Source organism: Natator depressus, chromosome 18, assembly GCF_965152275.1.
Source record: "Natator depressus isolate rNatDep1 chromosome 18, rNatDep2.hap1, whole genome shotgun sequence".
Classification (NCBI taxonomy): domain Eukaryota; kingdom Metazoa; phylum Chordata; order Testudines; family Cheloniidae; genus Natator; species Natator depressus.
Genome location: NC_134251.1, coordinates 22,321,004 through 22,336,814, shown reverse-complemented (window position 1 = coordinate 22,336,814; position 15,811 = coordinate 22,321,004). Strand labels below are relative to the sequence as shown.

The following is a 15,811-nucleotide window of genomic DNA, read 5'->3' as shown; positions in this document are numbered from 1 at the left end:
AAGCTTTTGATACTGTTTCGCATGACCTTCTCATAAACAAACTAGCGAAATGCAACCTAGATGGAGCTACTATAAGGTGAGTGCATAACTGGTTAGAAAACTGTTCCCAGAGAGTAGTTATCAGTAGTTCTCAGTCATCCTGGAAGGGCATAACGAGTGGGGTCCTGCAGGGATCAGTTCTGGGTCTGGTTCTGTTCAATATCTTCGTCAATTATTTAGATAATGACATAGAGAGTACACTTACAAAATTTGCGGATGATACCAAGCCGGGAAGGGTTGCAACTGCTTTGGAGGATAGGATTAATATTCAGAATGATCTGGACAAACTGGAGGAATGGTCTGAAGTAAATAGGATGAAATTCAATAAGTACTCCACTTAGGAAGGAACAATCAGTTGCACACATACAAAATGGGAAATGAATGCCTAGGAGGGAGTAATGCAGAAAGGGATCTGGAGGTCATAGTGGACCACAAGCTAAATATGAGTCAACAGTATAACACTGTTGCAAAACAAGTGAACCTCATTCTGGGCTGTATTAGCAGGAGTGTTGTAATTCTTCCACTCTACTCCGCGCTGATTAGGTCTCAGTTGGAGTATTGTGTCCAGTTCTGGGTGCTACAGTTCAGGAAATATGTGGGCAAATAGGAGAAAGTCCAGAGAAGAGCAACAAAAATTATTAAAGGTCTAGAAAACATGACCTATGGGGGAAGATTGAAAAAATTGGGTTTGTTTAGTCTGGAAAAGAGAAGACTGAGAGGGGACATGATAACAATTTTCAAGTACATAAAAGGTTGTTACAAGGAGGAGGAAGAAAAATTGTTCTTCTTAACCTCTGAGGATAGGACAAGAAGCAATGGGCTTAAATTGCAGCAAGGGAGGTTTAGGTTGGACATTAGGAAAAACTTCCTAACTGTCAGGGTGGTTAAGCACTGGAATAAATTGCCTAGGGCGGTTGTGGAATCTCTCCATCCTTGGAGATTTTTAAGAGCACGTTAGACAAACACGTGTCAGGGAGGGTCTCAATCAGCGTTTCTCAAACTGCGGTCCCTGAGGGTACTCCAGGGGATCCACGGGCCTCACTGAGAAACTCCTCCCACTCTCTCCCTTCCTCAACTCCTTCCCCTCCCTCCCAGCACGCCGGGGAACAGGCTCCCTACCTGCCCTGGCTCCGCGCCACTCCTGGAAGTGGACAACATGTCCCTGCTGCCCTGGGGGACCAGAGGGTCTCCACATGCTGCCTCCGCCCTGAGCGCTGCCCCCGCAGCTCCCATTGGCCGGGAACTGCTGGTCTAGATAATACTTAGTTCTGCCATGAGTGCAGGGGACTGGACTAGGTGGCCTCTCAAGGTCACTTCCAGTCCTAGATTCTCTGATAAACCTGAATATTTTTGGGATCTTGCCAATAGCACAGTTAGTGTCCATTTTGAGAGAACTTTATCATACTCTTACTACAAGAGCTGCTATCCAGTGCATTGTTCCTAGCTCTGGGTCTGCTTGAGCTGTAATAAACTGGTACCTAAATGACCCCCATCATAGCTGAAGCTTAGTTATTTAAATACACTCAAGGATATAAAGTCTTGTGTTGATAAGTTTTCATAGCAACATTTTGTGTGTGTGTTGTGGGGAAGATGAAGTCAAACGTGGTGGCCATTCACTGCTTTTTCTCCTCTCCCTGCTGAGGGTAGGAGGACATTCCAGTAGTTCAGGACCCTGATGGCCCTGATGGGTTATTGGCTTGATATCCAGCCACACTTAGCAAGACAAGGCTGAGGAGTATAGCAGAGATTACCAGCTATTGCTGTTTAAAAGCTTCCTGAACCACATGGTATTCACTTGTTATGCAGTGAAGTAACACAATAGCTAGGAGTTCAATCTCTTGGAGCTGCGCTAGCCTAATTTGTGCTTGAGGTTTCCCAAACATTACTCAGTTTTTGGCTTTTAAACTATTTTGCATAAAATAACAGAAACCCCTATGTGCCTATGTTTGAAACCGAGGCTGGAAATCAAGTTCTGTGAGACTTGGGATGTAATCATGATCATAAGCTTAGATTTCACCCCCTCTAGCCTGCTGCCCCAGGGCACACATTTTAAACTCCTTTATTAAGACAAAGAGAATTTCTCCAATTGGATAGAAATCCCGGGATGAGAAAATAACTTCCATTTTATTTATAAATGCCCCCTTTATTGAGAGAAACTTAGCTGTCTTCAAGATGCAGCGTTGGACAAGCTAGCTTGGGGCTCACAATTGACAAACTCTGCATTAAGAAACAGTGAAGAGCAGGTTTTGTGTGCTTGGTAGCTCGTAGTGTAACAAGAAGGCTGCTGCAGTGCCGCCATCACCATATGTAGTCCCAGTGCGCTGATACAGACTAACACGGCTGCTACTCTGAAACCTGTGATTTAACTTGTTTCTTGGGTCATCCAGCTCATCAGCCAAGATTCTACACTGGTGCAACTGTTGTCTTGGAGAAATGATAGTGTTTATATTACCAGGGATACGAAAATATACTTTTTAAGATGGATGTGGGTAATGTTTTGCACCCCATCAGAGTAGTATCCCTTTAAAAGTTTCCTACACTTGATAATTAATGCGGATTAAGGTAGTGTGTGAATTTAAAGCACAATAGGTGTTTCAGACCATCTTCATGTGTAGACCTTCTTATTCCAAAATAGGAATTCCTTGTTCCTGTTTACTTTAACCCAGAGTGCGTTAAACTAAACAGGAGGAAAATACTCTTATTCTGGAATAAATCAGGAACAACTGTAGATACTGTTTAATGCATGGAAAGAATCCAGTGAGGAGTTAAGATAAAATGCAATACTGTTTTTTGTTTTTTTTTTCTGCACTTGATACTTTATATTCAACATGTTTAATATTTTGCACTGTTATTTTCCTTGCCCGCTTCATTCTATTATGAGTCTGGTAAATTAATTGCACTATAATACACAACTCTTCTTCTGCACCGAAACTTTACTTTTCTTCACAATTCCACACTTGTCATAATACTAAAATTATCCAGAGTTCCTTCCCTAATGTTCTAACTTTGTCTCCTCTTCTTATGGATACACAATGTGGCTTGCTCTCATCCCTCTTAACAACAGCCAGCAGACCAAATGCTGGCTTCAGTGTCTGGACACCTGGAGCTCACCATTACTGTCTCAGGCCAAGATGGGCAAAGAGGCAGAGCAAACAGAACATTTTATTAAACGTTTTATTTCTTTAAATCTTTAAAAACAGAAGAAAATATTTATACCATCAATAAGGTGCTTGGTAACTGTCCTTTATTGTCTGGTCTCTCTCTGACTTATTGCGTAGAGTGGAGATCATGTAATTTAGATATAATTCACCAGCAAAGAGAATATTGAAAGACTTGCATGGGTCTGATTTTAAAAAAAGAAGAGCACAAACAAAGATTTTCACCTTGATAGATCTTTCTGGTGGATAACGTTTCATGAATGAGAGGGAGGGGAGTGAGAGCAGTGACAGGGTGTGAGGTTGAGTCTAGGTGCCTGTCACTTGTTGTGGTATCATTTCCTCTCTCTTAATATAGGCGTGTGTAGGGAGAACTTGATTTGATTTTACATTTCTCTTTCTCTAATCCATCATTAGACTTGGCTACGCAGATACTGGTCTTGTGTAGTTCAACAGATGATGCAGCTTCCCACTCCACCTACCCTGATCTGATAAGTCTGCTGCAATGATAAATATGTGTGTCTCGCCTGTCGCTCAGAAAGGACGTTAGCGCTAAACTGTGTCTTTGAGACTTTAGCTGAGATGATATTGCAGCTTCCATTCCTTCCTCAGCTCCCCGGATGTAGCTTTCTGTCCTTTTTCCTCTGCCATATAGGGACAACTAAACACGGATTGTTCTATGAATACTAAGATTTATCTGTCGGCATATCTCATGTTGTTGAAGAACAGTTTATGCTCTGCTCATTCCCATGGGACAAAAACTGTTTTACAGTACGTAATTTAATTTTTCTTTTGTGGCAGTTTTTCTCTGTGCCACCTATGTTATCACTGGAAAATCAAATAAAAATTAACCATAAAAATTGTGTCAATATACAGGAGTCTGCAAATTATTGTCAGTCCACTGAGCAATGTTTTTCTGTGCCACTTGCCCACAGGCTCACTTTCCTGTTCTTCTCTTCCTCTCCTCCCTGCCTTCAGAAGAAATCTTTTTTCTTCTTGCATGTGCTTTGGTCTTTACTGGAGCTTTTCTGCTAATACACAAAGGGTAAAATGGAAGAACTCTTCCCTTCATGGTCTTAATAAAATCAGAACTTCTGTATTAAAAACCACTGGAAATATCTCTGAGCCAAAACAATGGTTTTAAATGAATCCCTAATGTACTTGAGATGCCCTTCTTTTGTATTTCCCTTGGCGAAACCAAGTCTTCTGGAGACCAGATAGCTCTTTTACCTCAATCTTGTCTCTCTAGCCTCAACCTGAAATATGGGACAATCAGGAGGCAGATTAGTGAAGCTCAGTGTGGCTTCAGAGGAGCTTGGAGGCAACTGGGTTTATTTTACTGTGAATGTGGGGACCAAAGATACACTCTGAGTGGGAGCTGAGATGAAGAGAGCACAGTAATCAAAACAAACTGTGCAAAAGAACAGGAGTGACAGCCAGTGATTGAAAACAGGCCCGTTGGCTCCTTTGATCCAACCTTAATGATCTCTTATCAATGGCATTCCAACCAGAAAATGGATTCCAGAAAATGGATAAAACTAAAGAAATTGGAAACATCCTGGTTGAAAATGAGGGTGGTTTGGTGCAAATGGATATTCTGAGGAGTGTGGGGAACAGACAGGGGGTGGGGGGTTGGTTATTGCCATATAATGCTTCTCTGTGACTTCAGGAATTTGACACTTTTTTCTGGGTGTTTCACAGTAGTTGTGAGCAATAAAAAGTAGAGCTGCAGTGTAAGCCTGAGCCTCTGTGTCATCCGATAAAATTAGCCATCTGGGTGTTTACAGCAATTGCTTATTGGCATTCTATGGAAATGTCTCTCTAGGCAGCGTTCCTGTGGAATTAGGTAGCACAGCTGTGATCATTTCATAAGAATGCAAGCTATTTTAAAATGTCTAAGGTTTTATTAGTTCTATAAAATGGTTCCAGCTAAATAAAGCATTTCTAACCAGAAATGTTGAGCAATACCCAGATATAGGCAGTTTGGCAGATTTTAAGTTGGGTTATTTGCTTTTAGAGTTCTGTTTTTGCTTTTTGAGATGTGCTGATGGGTTTGGAAAGTCAGCTACTTGATTTGAGAGGAAATACTTCACACTTGGAGAGAGCAAATCTCTTTATTTGCCTGTGTCGGAGAATACAGATACTTTGAGGGTTATCCAGCTCCCACCACCTTTTTCTTCACATGCGTCAACTTGCAGGAATGTTCTCCCTAGGGAACAGGTTTCAGAGTAGCAGCCGTGTTAGTCTGTATCCGCAAAAAGAACAGGAGTACTTGTGGCACCTTAGAGACTAACCAATTTATTAGAGCATAAGCTTTCGTGAGCTACAGCTCACTTCATCAGATGCATAGAAGCAAGAAAGAGCGGGAAGAATCTCTTCTCTGATACTACTCTGGGTATAATTAACATGTCTGAATAAATAAAAATTAAGCCATCTCTGTTTTCACTGCTCCTTCTTTTGCCATTCTGTAGTACTGCATCTTATGAATACTACCTCCTTCTCTGTGGTTACAATTCTGGTTCACAAGCAGAGTACCTTTGCCTTTTTTGGGGGGGGGCCTCCACTGGGATCAAAATTTAGCTTTTTCTTGAATGCATTAGCCAGCAGCTGACTCAGATACTAGTCCGATGCCCACTTCAGTTTGGCTTAAACAAAATAAATTTTGATGGGCAATTTTACAGAAAAAGAAAATAATAAAATAGTTCTAGAAGGCCTACATTAATAATATGTAAAACACTCCAGCTGTCACGTAGCTGAAGATTACAGAATATCGCATGGTGACTGTGTTCATATCGATGTGGAAAAATACCTCATTTCTTCCTGCGCCACCATCTTAGGAGAGGTACAACAGAAAAGACATGCACGAAACTAGACCCTCCAAAGACATTGTATCTGCATTAGCTTTTAGATCTAAAATATCTCTTGGTTGCTTCCACCAGTGTTAGCAATGGCATGGTTGGTGACATTGTAACATTCGTGCCATCTAACCCTGCTTGGAGCTTTGTCTTCAGTAGTACTTCCACCAAAGCTACCACCCCACCAGTGGGTAACAAAATTGGGAAAATTTAGTGAAAAGGGAGTTTTCCCAACCAGGCTACATAAAAGTGTGATGATCAACTTGGTAGGATACAGGTGATGCTGGAGTTTATTCTGACCACCCTTCATTGGTTGACCAGTGTGTCAGACAGGTTTATAAGATATTTTATTTGCATGCTTAATCTATATTTCTTGCCTGTTTTTAGACATAGATTCTGCAACTGGGTTAATTTGTTCTAGTGTAATTTCATGTATTGATTATTTTAATTCCCTTTTAATCAATATACCTAAATCTGGTAGTTGAACGCTGCAGCCATTTCAAAGTGCTGCAGAACACATCCTGGTCCAAATCAAACCCCCTGATTTTATTAATCCAGTTTTAATGACCTTGCACTGTTTCCTTGTGGAATAGAGTATTAAGTTTAGGGTTATTTGGTGCTTGATTTTCTGTCTTTCGGGGCTTCTGTCACCAGTTTATCTCTCTGACCTTGTAAGACAATGCCTGCCACACAGATTACTACATTCCTACTCTCACTATTTGATTGTTTCTTGATTTTCTTCTATGACTAGCTGATCACTGATTCACTCTCTCGCTCGCTTTATTCATAGAACTGGCTGCCTTCCCAGTTCAATCTTTGTGATTCCCCGGGACAGATTACATTTTACAGGAAGACTCAGGATGGAAATTGTGTCTTCATTGTTGTAAAGCACGCTCCTTGCAAAATTATTTAATTAAAAAGCACTCACATTTTTTATAAAAGGAAAATTATGAAGAGGGAATTTCACTGAAAACCCCTGAAAAACAGGCACACTACAATTATGCAAAAAGCCATTTCCTTTGCAATAATTAGCAATAATAGCTAAGGAAAAGTGAAACATTGCTGGGGGATATTTGTGTGGGAATAAAGCTTTCACCTAAACTGAGTTTCCTCCTCTTGCATGACTCTGCAGTGAAGACACATTTTTTTCTTATTATCTCAGCTGTTTTCCATAAAAGTGATTGTGACGTCATAAGTGGATGCTGCTTGCAATCTGAGCTATTGTAAAGCTTTCATATATAGGAGCCATTGCAATACATCGGTAGCAAGCTTGACAAAATCTTTTTAGATTATGAGCTCTTTGGGACAGGGTCCTTGGCATGTTTTGGTTTGGAAAGCACTGCCCTAGCAAATTTGTCATTTCTCCTGGAAATAATAATAGTAAAACATGAGAAGAGAGAAAATAAAAGAGAGCTCCTTGCAGATGAATTCCAGAAACTGCCATCCTTCCTTTCTAGGATGTGTCTACACAGCAGCTGGGAGGGTGCTTCCCCGTGTGGGTGAGCAGATGCACTAGCTTTGCTCCAGCTAGTGTGCTAAAAACAGCAGTCTGGCCATGACAGTGTGGGGGGTGGTACGGGCTAGCTGCCCAAGTACAAACCCACTGGACACCCTGGGTATGTACGCGGGTGGCGCCCTCCCAGGTGCTGTGTAAACATACCCTCAGAGACCAAGAAGCTTTGATATAAATAAATGCATTTTCATTCAGACATCTTTCCTTGTTTACTATGTAAACAGATACTGCAACCAGGACCTCATGTACTCTGATTCTGTGGCCGTGGAATGTACGAATCCATCCTTTGCTGCAGGATTGTGCTGTACAATCCAATCGTTCACTGAAATAAACGAAAAAACAAAACAAGTCTAGCCCTTATAATTGTAAAGACAACTTTCAAACATCAGCTGAGTCTAAACAAAAAGAAAAGGAGTACTTGTGGCACCTTAGAGACTAACAAATTTATTTGAGCATAAGCTTTCACGAAAGCTTATGCTCAAATAAATTTGTTAGTCTCTAAGGTGCCACAAGTACTCCTTTTCTTTTTGCAGATACAGACTAACACGGCTGCTACTCTGAAATGAGTCTAAACAGAAGCAGTGATGACTTCCTGAGTCTGCAGACAGCCTGAAACAGTAGCTCTGGGCAAGTTGTGACCTGCTCTATTTATCTCTGGGGGTGCTGACATTGACATTTTCATTAGATTTCAAAATTAACATTGAATTCACTAATTTGTTTATATTATGGTAGCATCTAGTGGCCTAAACTGAGATAAGGGCCTTATTGCACTGGGTGCTATACATAAACCTAAAAAGAGACTGTTCCTGTCCCATAGACTTGACAATCTAAATAAACAAGACCAACAAAGGGTGGGAGAAAGGAAGTATCAATATCCCAGTTTTAGAAGGGGAACGAGGCACGGAGAAAGGGGGAGATTTTCAGAGGACCAAATGGAAGCTAGGGTGTCCATTTCCCATTGATTTGCAATGGGAATTTGTGCCTTTGAAAAATCTCCCCCAGATGACTTGCCCAAGTTGACAGAGGTCATCTGTCACAGTGCTGGGACTTGAGTTCCAGCCTCCAAGACCTTCAGCACATGGGCATATCCTGCAAACCCAAAGTGCCTCCTGCACTTTCTCAGGTGCCAGAATTCCCCGGTTGTCCCTGTGTCAGATGTTAAAATTTCCATTTTCCCCCCTAAAAATCTCTCTGATACTGTTATTTGTTTTCAATGTAAAAATTTGCAGCATACTGAAAATTATAAATTATGGGACAGCATACAAAATGGAATTTAATATCAAATTAAATAATTGGATATTGTTCTGACTATATTCTTCATTTTCATAGTTAATTCGCTAAAAACCTCCAATCGTAGCTATGCTAAGGTACCACAATGCAGGGGTCCTGCTGCAGAATTAAGATCAATCTTGCTACAGAGTTTATGGGGTCTTGAGAGTAGCTGGGAATCCCAAGTGTGACCCCGGTGAAATCCCATCACTCCCATAGGGGAGGGATCATAGAGTTTGACAGATGTATTTTTAATCCCCTCTTTATATGCTTTCAATGGATTCCGTACTGTAGGGGCATTAAGTGGGTGAGAGATGTGTCTGTCCCCATTGCTTGGTGAGAAGGACATCTGAGTGCTGCGTTTGGTCAATCCATAAGGTCTCTATCAGCCCAAAGTCAGCTGCATGCTCCTCTAGTATAGTGCATTAATCAGCCTAACACTAGGCATCAAAAACACCCCCAGCTGATTCAGAAGACCAGGGTAATTTAAATTAATCCTGCTGGTTTTGTTCTCTTGTATAAACTTGGAAATTGATATATTTAAATTAATTATACCCGCTCTAGGAAGGAGAAGAGATAAAACTTTCATCTGGTGTTGTGACTTAGACTTAGAGGATGTTTATCTGCACCACACACTCTCCAAGTAAGAGAGATAGACCGTGTCAAGTGGGGCAGTTCTCTATGTCTTTCTGGATTTTCACTAGTAGAGGGTTGAGTATAATTAAAACTATTCCTGTGGCTTTGCTGAAATGAGAGTTCTCAGGTGCATGACCCCCTGCTGAGCCCATCTAAAAGGGAGGCTGCATCTGATGGAATGTCCTGCCAAGTCATGACAAAGGTTCTGATTTTAGGTATCTATATTTTTAAATCCTGAGATGACCTAATCCTGTCTAACTGGGAGAAGTGGCATGGATCTTTTCAGTGTAGTAATATGTCATCCACATTATATTGGAGGATATGTCACGGTTCTCATCATACACCCTGTTGTTGGGGGTTATAACTTGGCCGTAAATATTCAATACCTTTAGAAACCTGATGTGTAAGGTTTCCATTTGGGAGCAATTTTATGGTCTTAATTTGATTCTAAGAGTTCCTCCCTGCAATCTCTCTCTATTAAAGTGCTTCCAGCACTGTTTGGAGTACCTGGTTTCATCTAAATGGTGTCTGAAAGGTTCTTGACTTGCCCACACAGTATGACCTCAGGAAGTGGGAAAGCAGTGGAATGGTTATAAATTGTTTTAGAAAGTGCCCTGTATTCTATAATATGCTTATAGCCAGCTTTTCCAAGGCTCTGTCCTGAGTTCTCAGCCCCAGGATATTGTGAGGAGTATTGTGCTGGCTCCAGCACTCAGTATATGTGGCTTTAATTTTTAATTCTACTTTCAACCAGCTTGCAAGTGGTAGCCTGCAAATCTAGGCGAGGCTGTGGAGGGCTCTGTTCGATGCGCCATTGCATGAGACGTATTTTTTGGGGAGATGGAAAGAGAAAAAGACTCTAAAGTACTTTAAAGCTGACTTTCAAGGAAAGTTCTAACAAAAAAGAGGTCATTAAAAAGCAGTCGTGTGTTGTGCTTATAAGATTCAAAAACACGTGTATTTATTAGAGAGACTTTCAGGTGATCAGTCCGCAATGCAGGCTGCTCTGAGGTGCTGTGTTAATAACCCCCTTTCGTACTGAATTTTTGCACTTTACAGCATGCTGCCGTGTGTGCAGATTTAACTTTCTAGTAGGACTCTTAGTTCATTCTTACTGCTCATGTGCAGCTCCCACATTTCAGGATGTTGTTTTCTTTTCTCCTATATTCTCTGAACAGGTGGCTGACGGTGAGTTGTTGGTAGCAGCGACCTCTCTCTCTCTCCTTTCCGGTGGCACAGGGGGTGCTGTCATTCTTTGATGATGTTTTTTAACGGTACCATCTGCTGCTTTGTCTGTGCTTGTATTTGAGCCAGTTTCCTTGCCAAGATCTATAGGCTGTTTGAGAGTGACTTCACCTACTTGGTGGTAGGGAAAATTTCTTTATGGAATCTACTACATTGGTTCATAATCCAGTGAAATGCATCTTGTGGAAGGCAGGAGCTGAAATATGCTTAAAAAAAAAACATTGAGGGACAACTCCCCACTCCAGAATACTCAGTTAAGATGATATAAGGAGCACGTGGCTTCTTGTAATCTTCCAAGGACTTTATATGCAATGAGACTGCTTTAGGTTTGAAACTTTAGATACTGCTATTTTTCGTCAAGGTGAGTATTTTTACAGCTACCACTGGTGTAGAAAAAGAAACCCCAAATACAAATCTGATGATGTCCAAAGCAATGCTAATGAGAAAAAAAATACAGTAATTTTCAGGACTCAATCTATATAGTTGTTAGGGGGCTTATTCCTTCACCCACTTACTTCCCTGGTCTTTCTCGCATGAACAGAGAGCAACAATACCCGAAGTCCAAAGGTGCATACAATTCGATGTTTATTGGGGTGAACTTCCAGCAAGCATGATTCCAGTTTCCTTCCTTAGTGTCCCCCTTCCCAGCTCTGACACCACAGAGCCTTACACCTGTGTCCCTGTTCCCATTCCTGCCCTTAGCCAAACAGGATTCCAGTTTCCCCACTCCCATTCCCTGTTCCCATCTCCCCCTTTAGCAAAACATGATTCCAATTTCCTTACACCCATTCCCTGTTCCCATCTCCACCCATCCACACACCCACCCCCATTCCCTCATTGACTACAGATTATATAGTAAAACTTGAGTTCTGCTTAACTATACCTTAACCAATCATTTTCCTGAAATTTAACTAACCAATCCAACATATTGTAACATGATTATGTAACCAATTATATCCCACCACCTTAATTAGTTTACACCCAGCAAAATTAATTATTCAGCAGACAGGAACAATCACAGAACCAGACAGAGATTATACAGACAAACAATAACAAAGTGGGAACTATAATGACAAAACAATACAGAAGTGAGGATTTCACATCCCAGTATTGATAAGTGAGTTCTTGCCAGACAGGATGCTATCAAACTAAGTTTCCTTTTACATTTTCTAGGCACTTCCCTTTCTCTGGAGGTGATAGGAATTATCACGACAGGATTGTATTCAGGACAGCCCAATAGCACCTTCTTTCAATGTGACTAGTTTGGAATGTGAGGATGTGACCGGTCGCTTCCTAGCTTATGGCTGCCTCTGCTGCTTAGCCAAAGGCCTTAGCCTAAGCACAGGGCCTCAGATTGTCACAGTAAGAAAAGGCCCTTACACCGGCAGACAGTGATTTTGATTCTCTTTTGTAGCTCTATAACTAGCCAAGTGATAAGAATACACCTAAATTCTTAGAGTATAGGCCTTTACAGACAGGCCTGAATATCTATATCCTAACAATAGTTAATAATTAGACAAAGGTGAGGACAGGTAAAAGATACAGTAGAACCTCAGAGTTACGAACTGATCAGTCAACCACGCACCTCATTTGGAACTGGAAGTATGCAATCAGGCAGCAGCAGAGACCAAAAAAAAAAAAAAAAAAGGAAATGTAATACAATACTGTGTTAAACATAAACTATTTTAAAAAATAGCAGGAGAAGATTAAAAAAAAGATTTGACACAGTAAGGAAACTGTTTCTGTGCTTCTTTCATTTAAATTAAGATGGTTAAAAGCAGCATTTTTCTTCTGCATAGTAAAGTTTCAAAGTTGTATTAAGTCAATGTTCAATTGTAAACTTTTGAAAGAACAACCATAACATTTTGTTCAGAGTTATGACATTTCAGAGTTATGAACAAGCTCCATTCCTGAGGTATTTGTAACTCTGAGGTTCTACTGTATCTATTTTAAGAAAAAGCCCGAGTACTGCAGCTCTTCTTCAGATTTATTTTTCATTCATAGATTCGCTTTTTCTTTAAAATGACCTCATAAATTATTATGATGTTACTGGAGTGGGCCAGTGGACATTGAGAGCTAAATAATATCAATATAATAATTGACAAAGGAGGAGAGCGAGAAAAGGCAAATAGAGTCCATAAAAAGCAATAAGTATCAAGTGAATGGTTCATAAAAATATGTGGGTTTTGATGGTTTCTTCAAAAATGTCTGGTAGATGATCATCTTGTTCCAGAGAGAATTACATTTTTAAGTTTAGAAACCACTAAGGTTCAAAAGTTTTCTCTGATTTTTTATCCTAAATTTTGAGAAAAAACTAAGGTGCGTAATGTTGATTTTCCCCAGTAAAGAGTAGCTACTGAGTAGGGCCCGACCAAATTCACAGTCCATTTTGGTGAATTTCACGGTCAGAAATTGTAGGGCAGTTGTGGTATCTGCTGCTGCTGGTGGCGGCGCTGTCTTCAGATCTGTGATGCGTTTTTCACGGCCGTGAATTTGGTAGGGCCCTACTGATGAGGCCTTAGGCTTGCATGCAGAGAAGGACTAGCACATGCGGGGTGCAGTTAGGAACTGTCAGTGCTGTGGGATCTTTTTACATTGTAGTAGAATGTTAACACACTGGAGTGAATTACTTTACAAGAAGATTTTCTTTATAGTGCAAATCTATTTCAACTTGAAAAATGTGCATTTTCAAGAAATGTAGGTGGAAGTAAAGCCAGATTTAAACTCTGTCGGGAGTTTGACTACACAGCAGTCTGAATATCAGACAGAAGTTTGAGCAAGCAAAATGTGTCTCATTTCACAAGCAAAAGGGGAGTCCTTGTGGCACCTTAGAGACTAACAAATTTATTTGGGCATAAGCTTTCGTGGGCTACAGCCCACTTCACCAGATGCATAGAATGGAACATATAGTAAGAAGATATATATATATAGATATATATACACACACACACACACACATACAGAGAAGGTGGAAATTGCCATACAAACTGTAAGAGGCTAATTAATTAAGATGAGCTATTATCAGCAGGCGAAAAAAACTTTTGTAGTGATAATCAAGATGGTCCATTTAGACAGTTGACAAGAAGGTGTGAGGATACTAAACATAGGGAAATAGATTCAATATGTGTAATGACCCAGTCTCTATTCAAACCCAAGTTAATGGTATCTAGTTTGCATATTAATTACCACTGAAACCTGTCTTCAATTTATGGCTTTTTTATTTACACTTTACTTTTGCTGCTGCAGCTTTCTGTCTTTATTCACAATCCAAATTCAACAGAATACTCTTTCTTCATTGCTGAAGTTTGGTAACTCCGTTTTTTAAAAGCAAATTTTGTAGAATATGAAAGTGGGTTACAAGCTGTAGCAAAACCACTCTGCTGAGGTTGGACATTGGATGTGGACAATCATCCCATTCTGCAGCTATGACCAGTGCATTTGCAAAAGATGAAGAGCATCAGAAAAGCATCAGAAGAGTTCTCTATATTGCTAAAAGCAGTGCTCACATACATACAATATCGCTTGATCAATCACTCTCTGGAATTTTGTCAAGTGTGGTTGGCACTTAAGCCTGAAATCTCTGCTTAGCTTCCTTTGGCTATTCTGTTTATTCACTTCCCAGAGGTTTGGAGCAGCAGCAGAGTGCTGCAGAGCTTCCCTAGTCACCAACTCTTTGGCATTGTTTCAAAGAGCAGCACAGGGTATGAGAGGATGGAAACTTGAGAAACACTTGTAGACTTTGGAAAGCTGATGCACTCAAAGGTGACTTATCTGAGGAGCGTTCCTAAACAGTAGATTTTTCCCCAAGTAAAGTTTGGGAGCAAATGTTTTGTGCTACTGTAAACAAAGTAAAGCTAGTTTCAATTTTATTAAAAAGAAAAGGAGTACTTGTGGCACCTTAGAGACTAACCAATTTATTTGAGCATAAGCTTTCGTGAGTTACAGCTCACTTCATCGGATGCATCAAGTATTCCTTTTCTTTTTGCGAATACAGACTAACACGGCTGCTACTCTGAAACCTTTAATTTTATTATTTACTATTGTTAAAGGGACACCAACTTGAAATCCAGTCAGGTTAAAAAAATGATTTAAAAATGGTTTGGGTACTGTACCTGAGGTGTCCTGGCAATTTTTATCGTTTTACAGTCACATTTTCCTGTTTTTAAAATGTTTCTCTTCTTTTGCTGTGTGGAAGATCCACTCAAAAACTAGGAATAGATTATGAATTCTCTTAGATCTTGAAATCAGTAGGCTAATTTCAGTTTTGTCTTAAACCCTTCACTCTGGTTACAATGCATGCATTGGGTTTAATTTTAGCACAACTTTTCTAAATCACGGAAGAAGTTCAACAATCCTAATGAAGCTTTCCAGTAAATACAATGTACAGTGACAGAAAATAGCCTTCTTGATACTTTTGGATTTTCATTCCATCAGGAGACATCAGTATTTAGTTCTCAGAGCAGTTGCATAGCATCTTTCACTTTTCATCACAAATGTTTATATAAGCAGTTTGCATTACACTGTGAACATAGTGTGTGCTGCTTTAAAGAGAGATAAAAGATTAGTACCATCCTTTCTAAGTCTTGAAATGCAAACTCATAATCAGTGTTTCTCAGATGTGGCCACCAGGGGCTTTTCCTGTGGCCACAGCCTCCTGAGTGGTGATTGGGGGTGTGAGGAGGGGAGCAGCGGCCCCTTCCCTGTGGCTGGGCCCTGCCCCCCTCTGGAGAGACAAATGCTGGAGAAGCAGACAGCCCGGGGTGAGTTTCCCATCTTCCTGGGGATGGTGGGGCTCAGGCTTCTGGCTTCAGCTCTGGGGTGGTGGGTGGCAGGATGTGGCCGCGTGACAGCAGGCTCCGACCGTGGGGCTTCTGGCTCCAGGATTTGGCTGCGCAGTAGTGAGCTCCATCCCCCAGCTGCAGGGCTTCAGGCTCCCCACCCCTCCCTCTTCGCCCCTGGCCCCTGCTGCCTCCCCAGGCCCCTCACCCATTCACGCCATCCCCCCACTGCCTCCCTACTCACATCTCCATCCAAGGCTTAATTTGGTCCCCGGCTTGACAGGACTGAGTAAGTCTGCTGTGAAAAGTGATATTTGTGTG

The 15,811-nt window shown here is 40.9% G+C and overlaps 1 protein-coding gene across 2 annotated transcripts in view; it reads left to right on the top strand.

The window, feature by feature from the left end:
* Positions 1-15,811, top strand: part of DNAJC11 (DnaJ heat shock protein family (Hsp40) member C11) — a 72,434-nt gene that overhangs the window by 26,478 nt on the left and 30,145 nt on the right. The window lies entirely within an intron of this gene.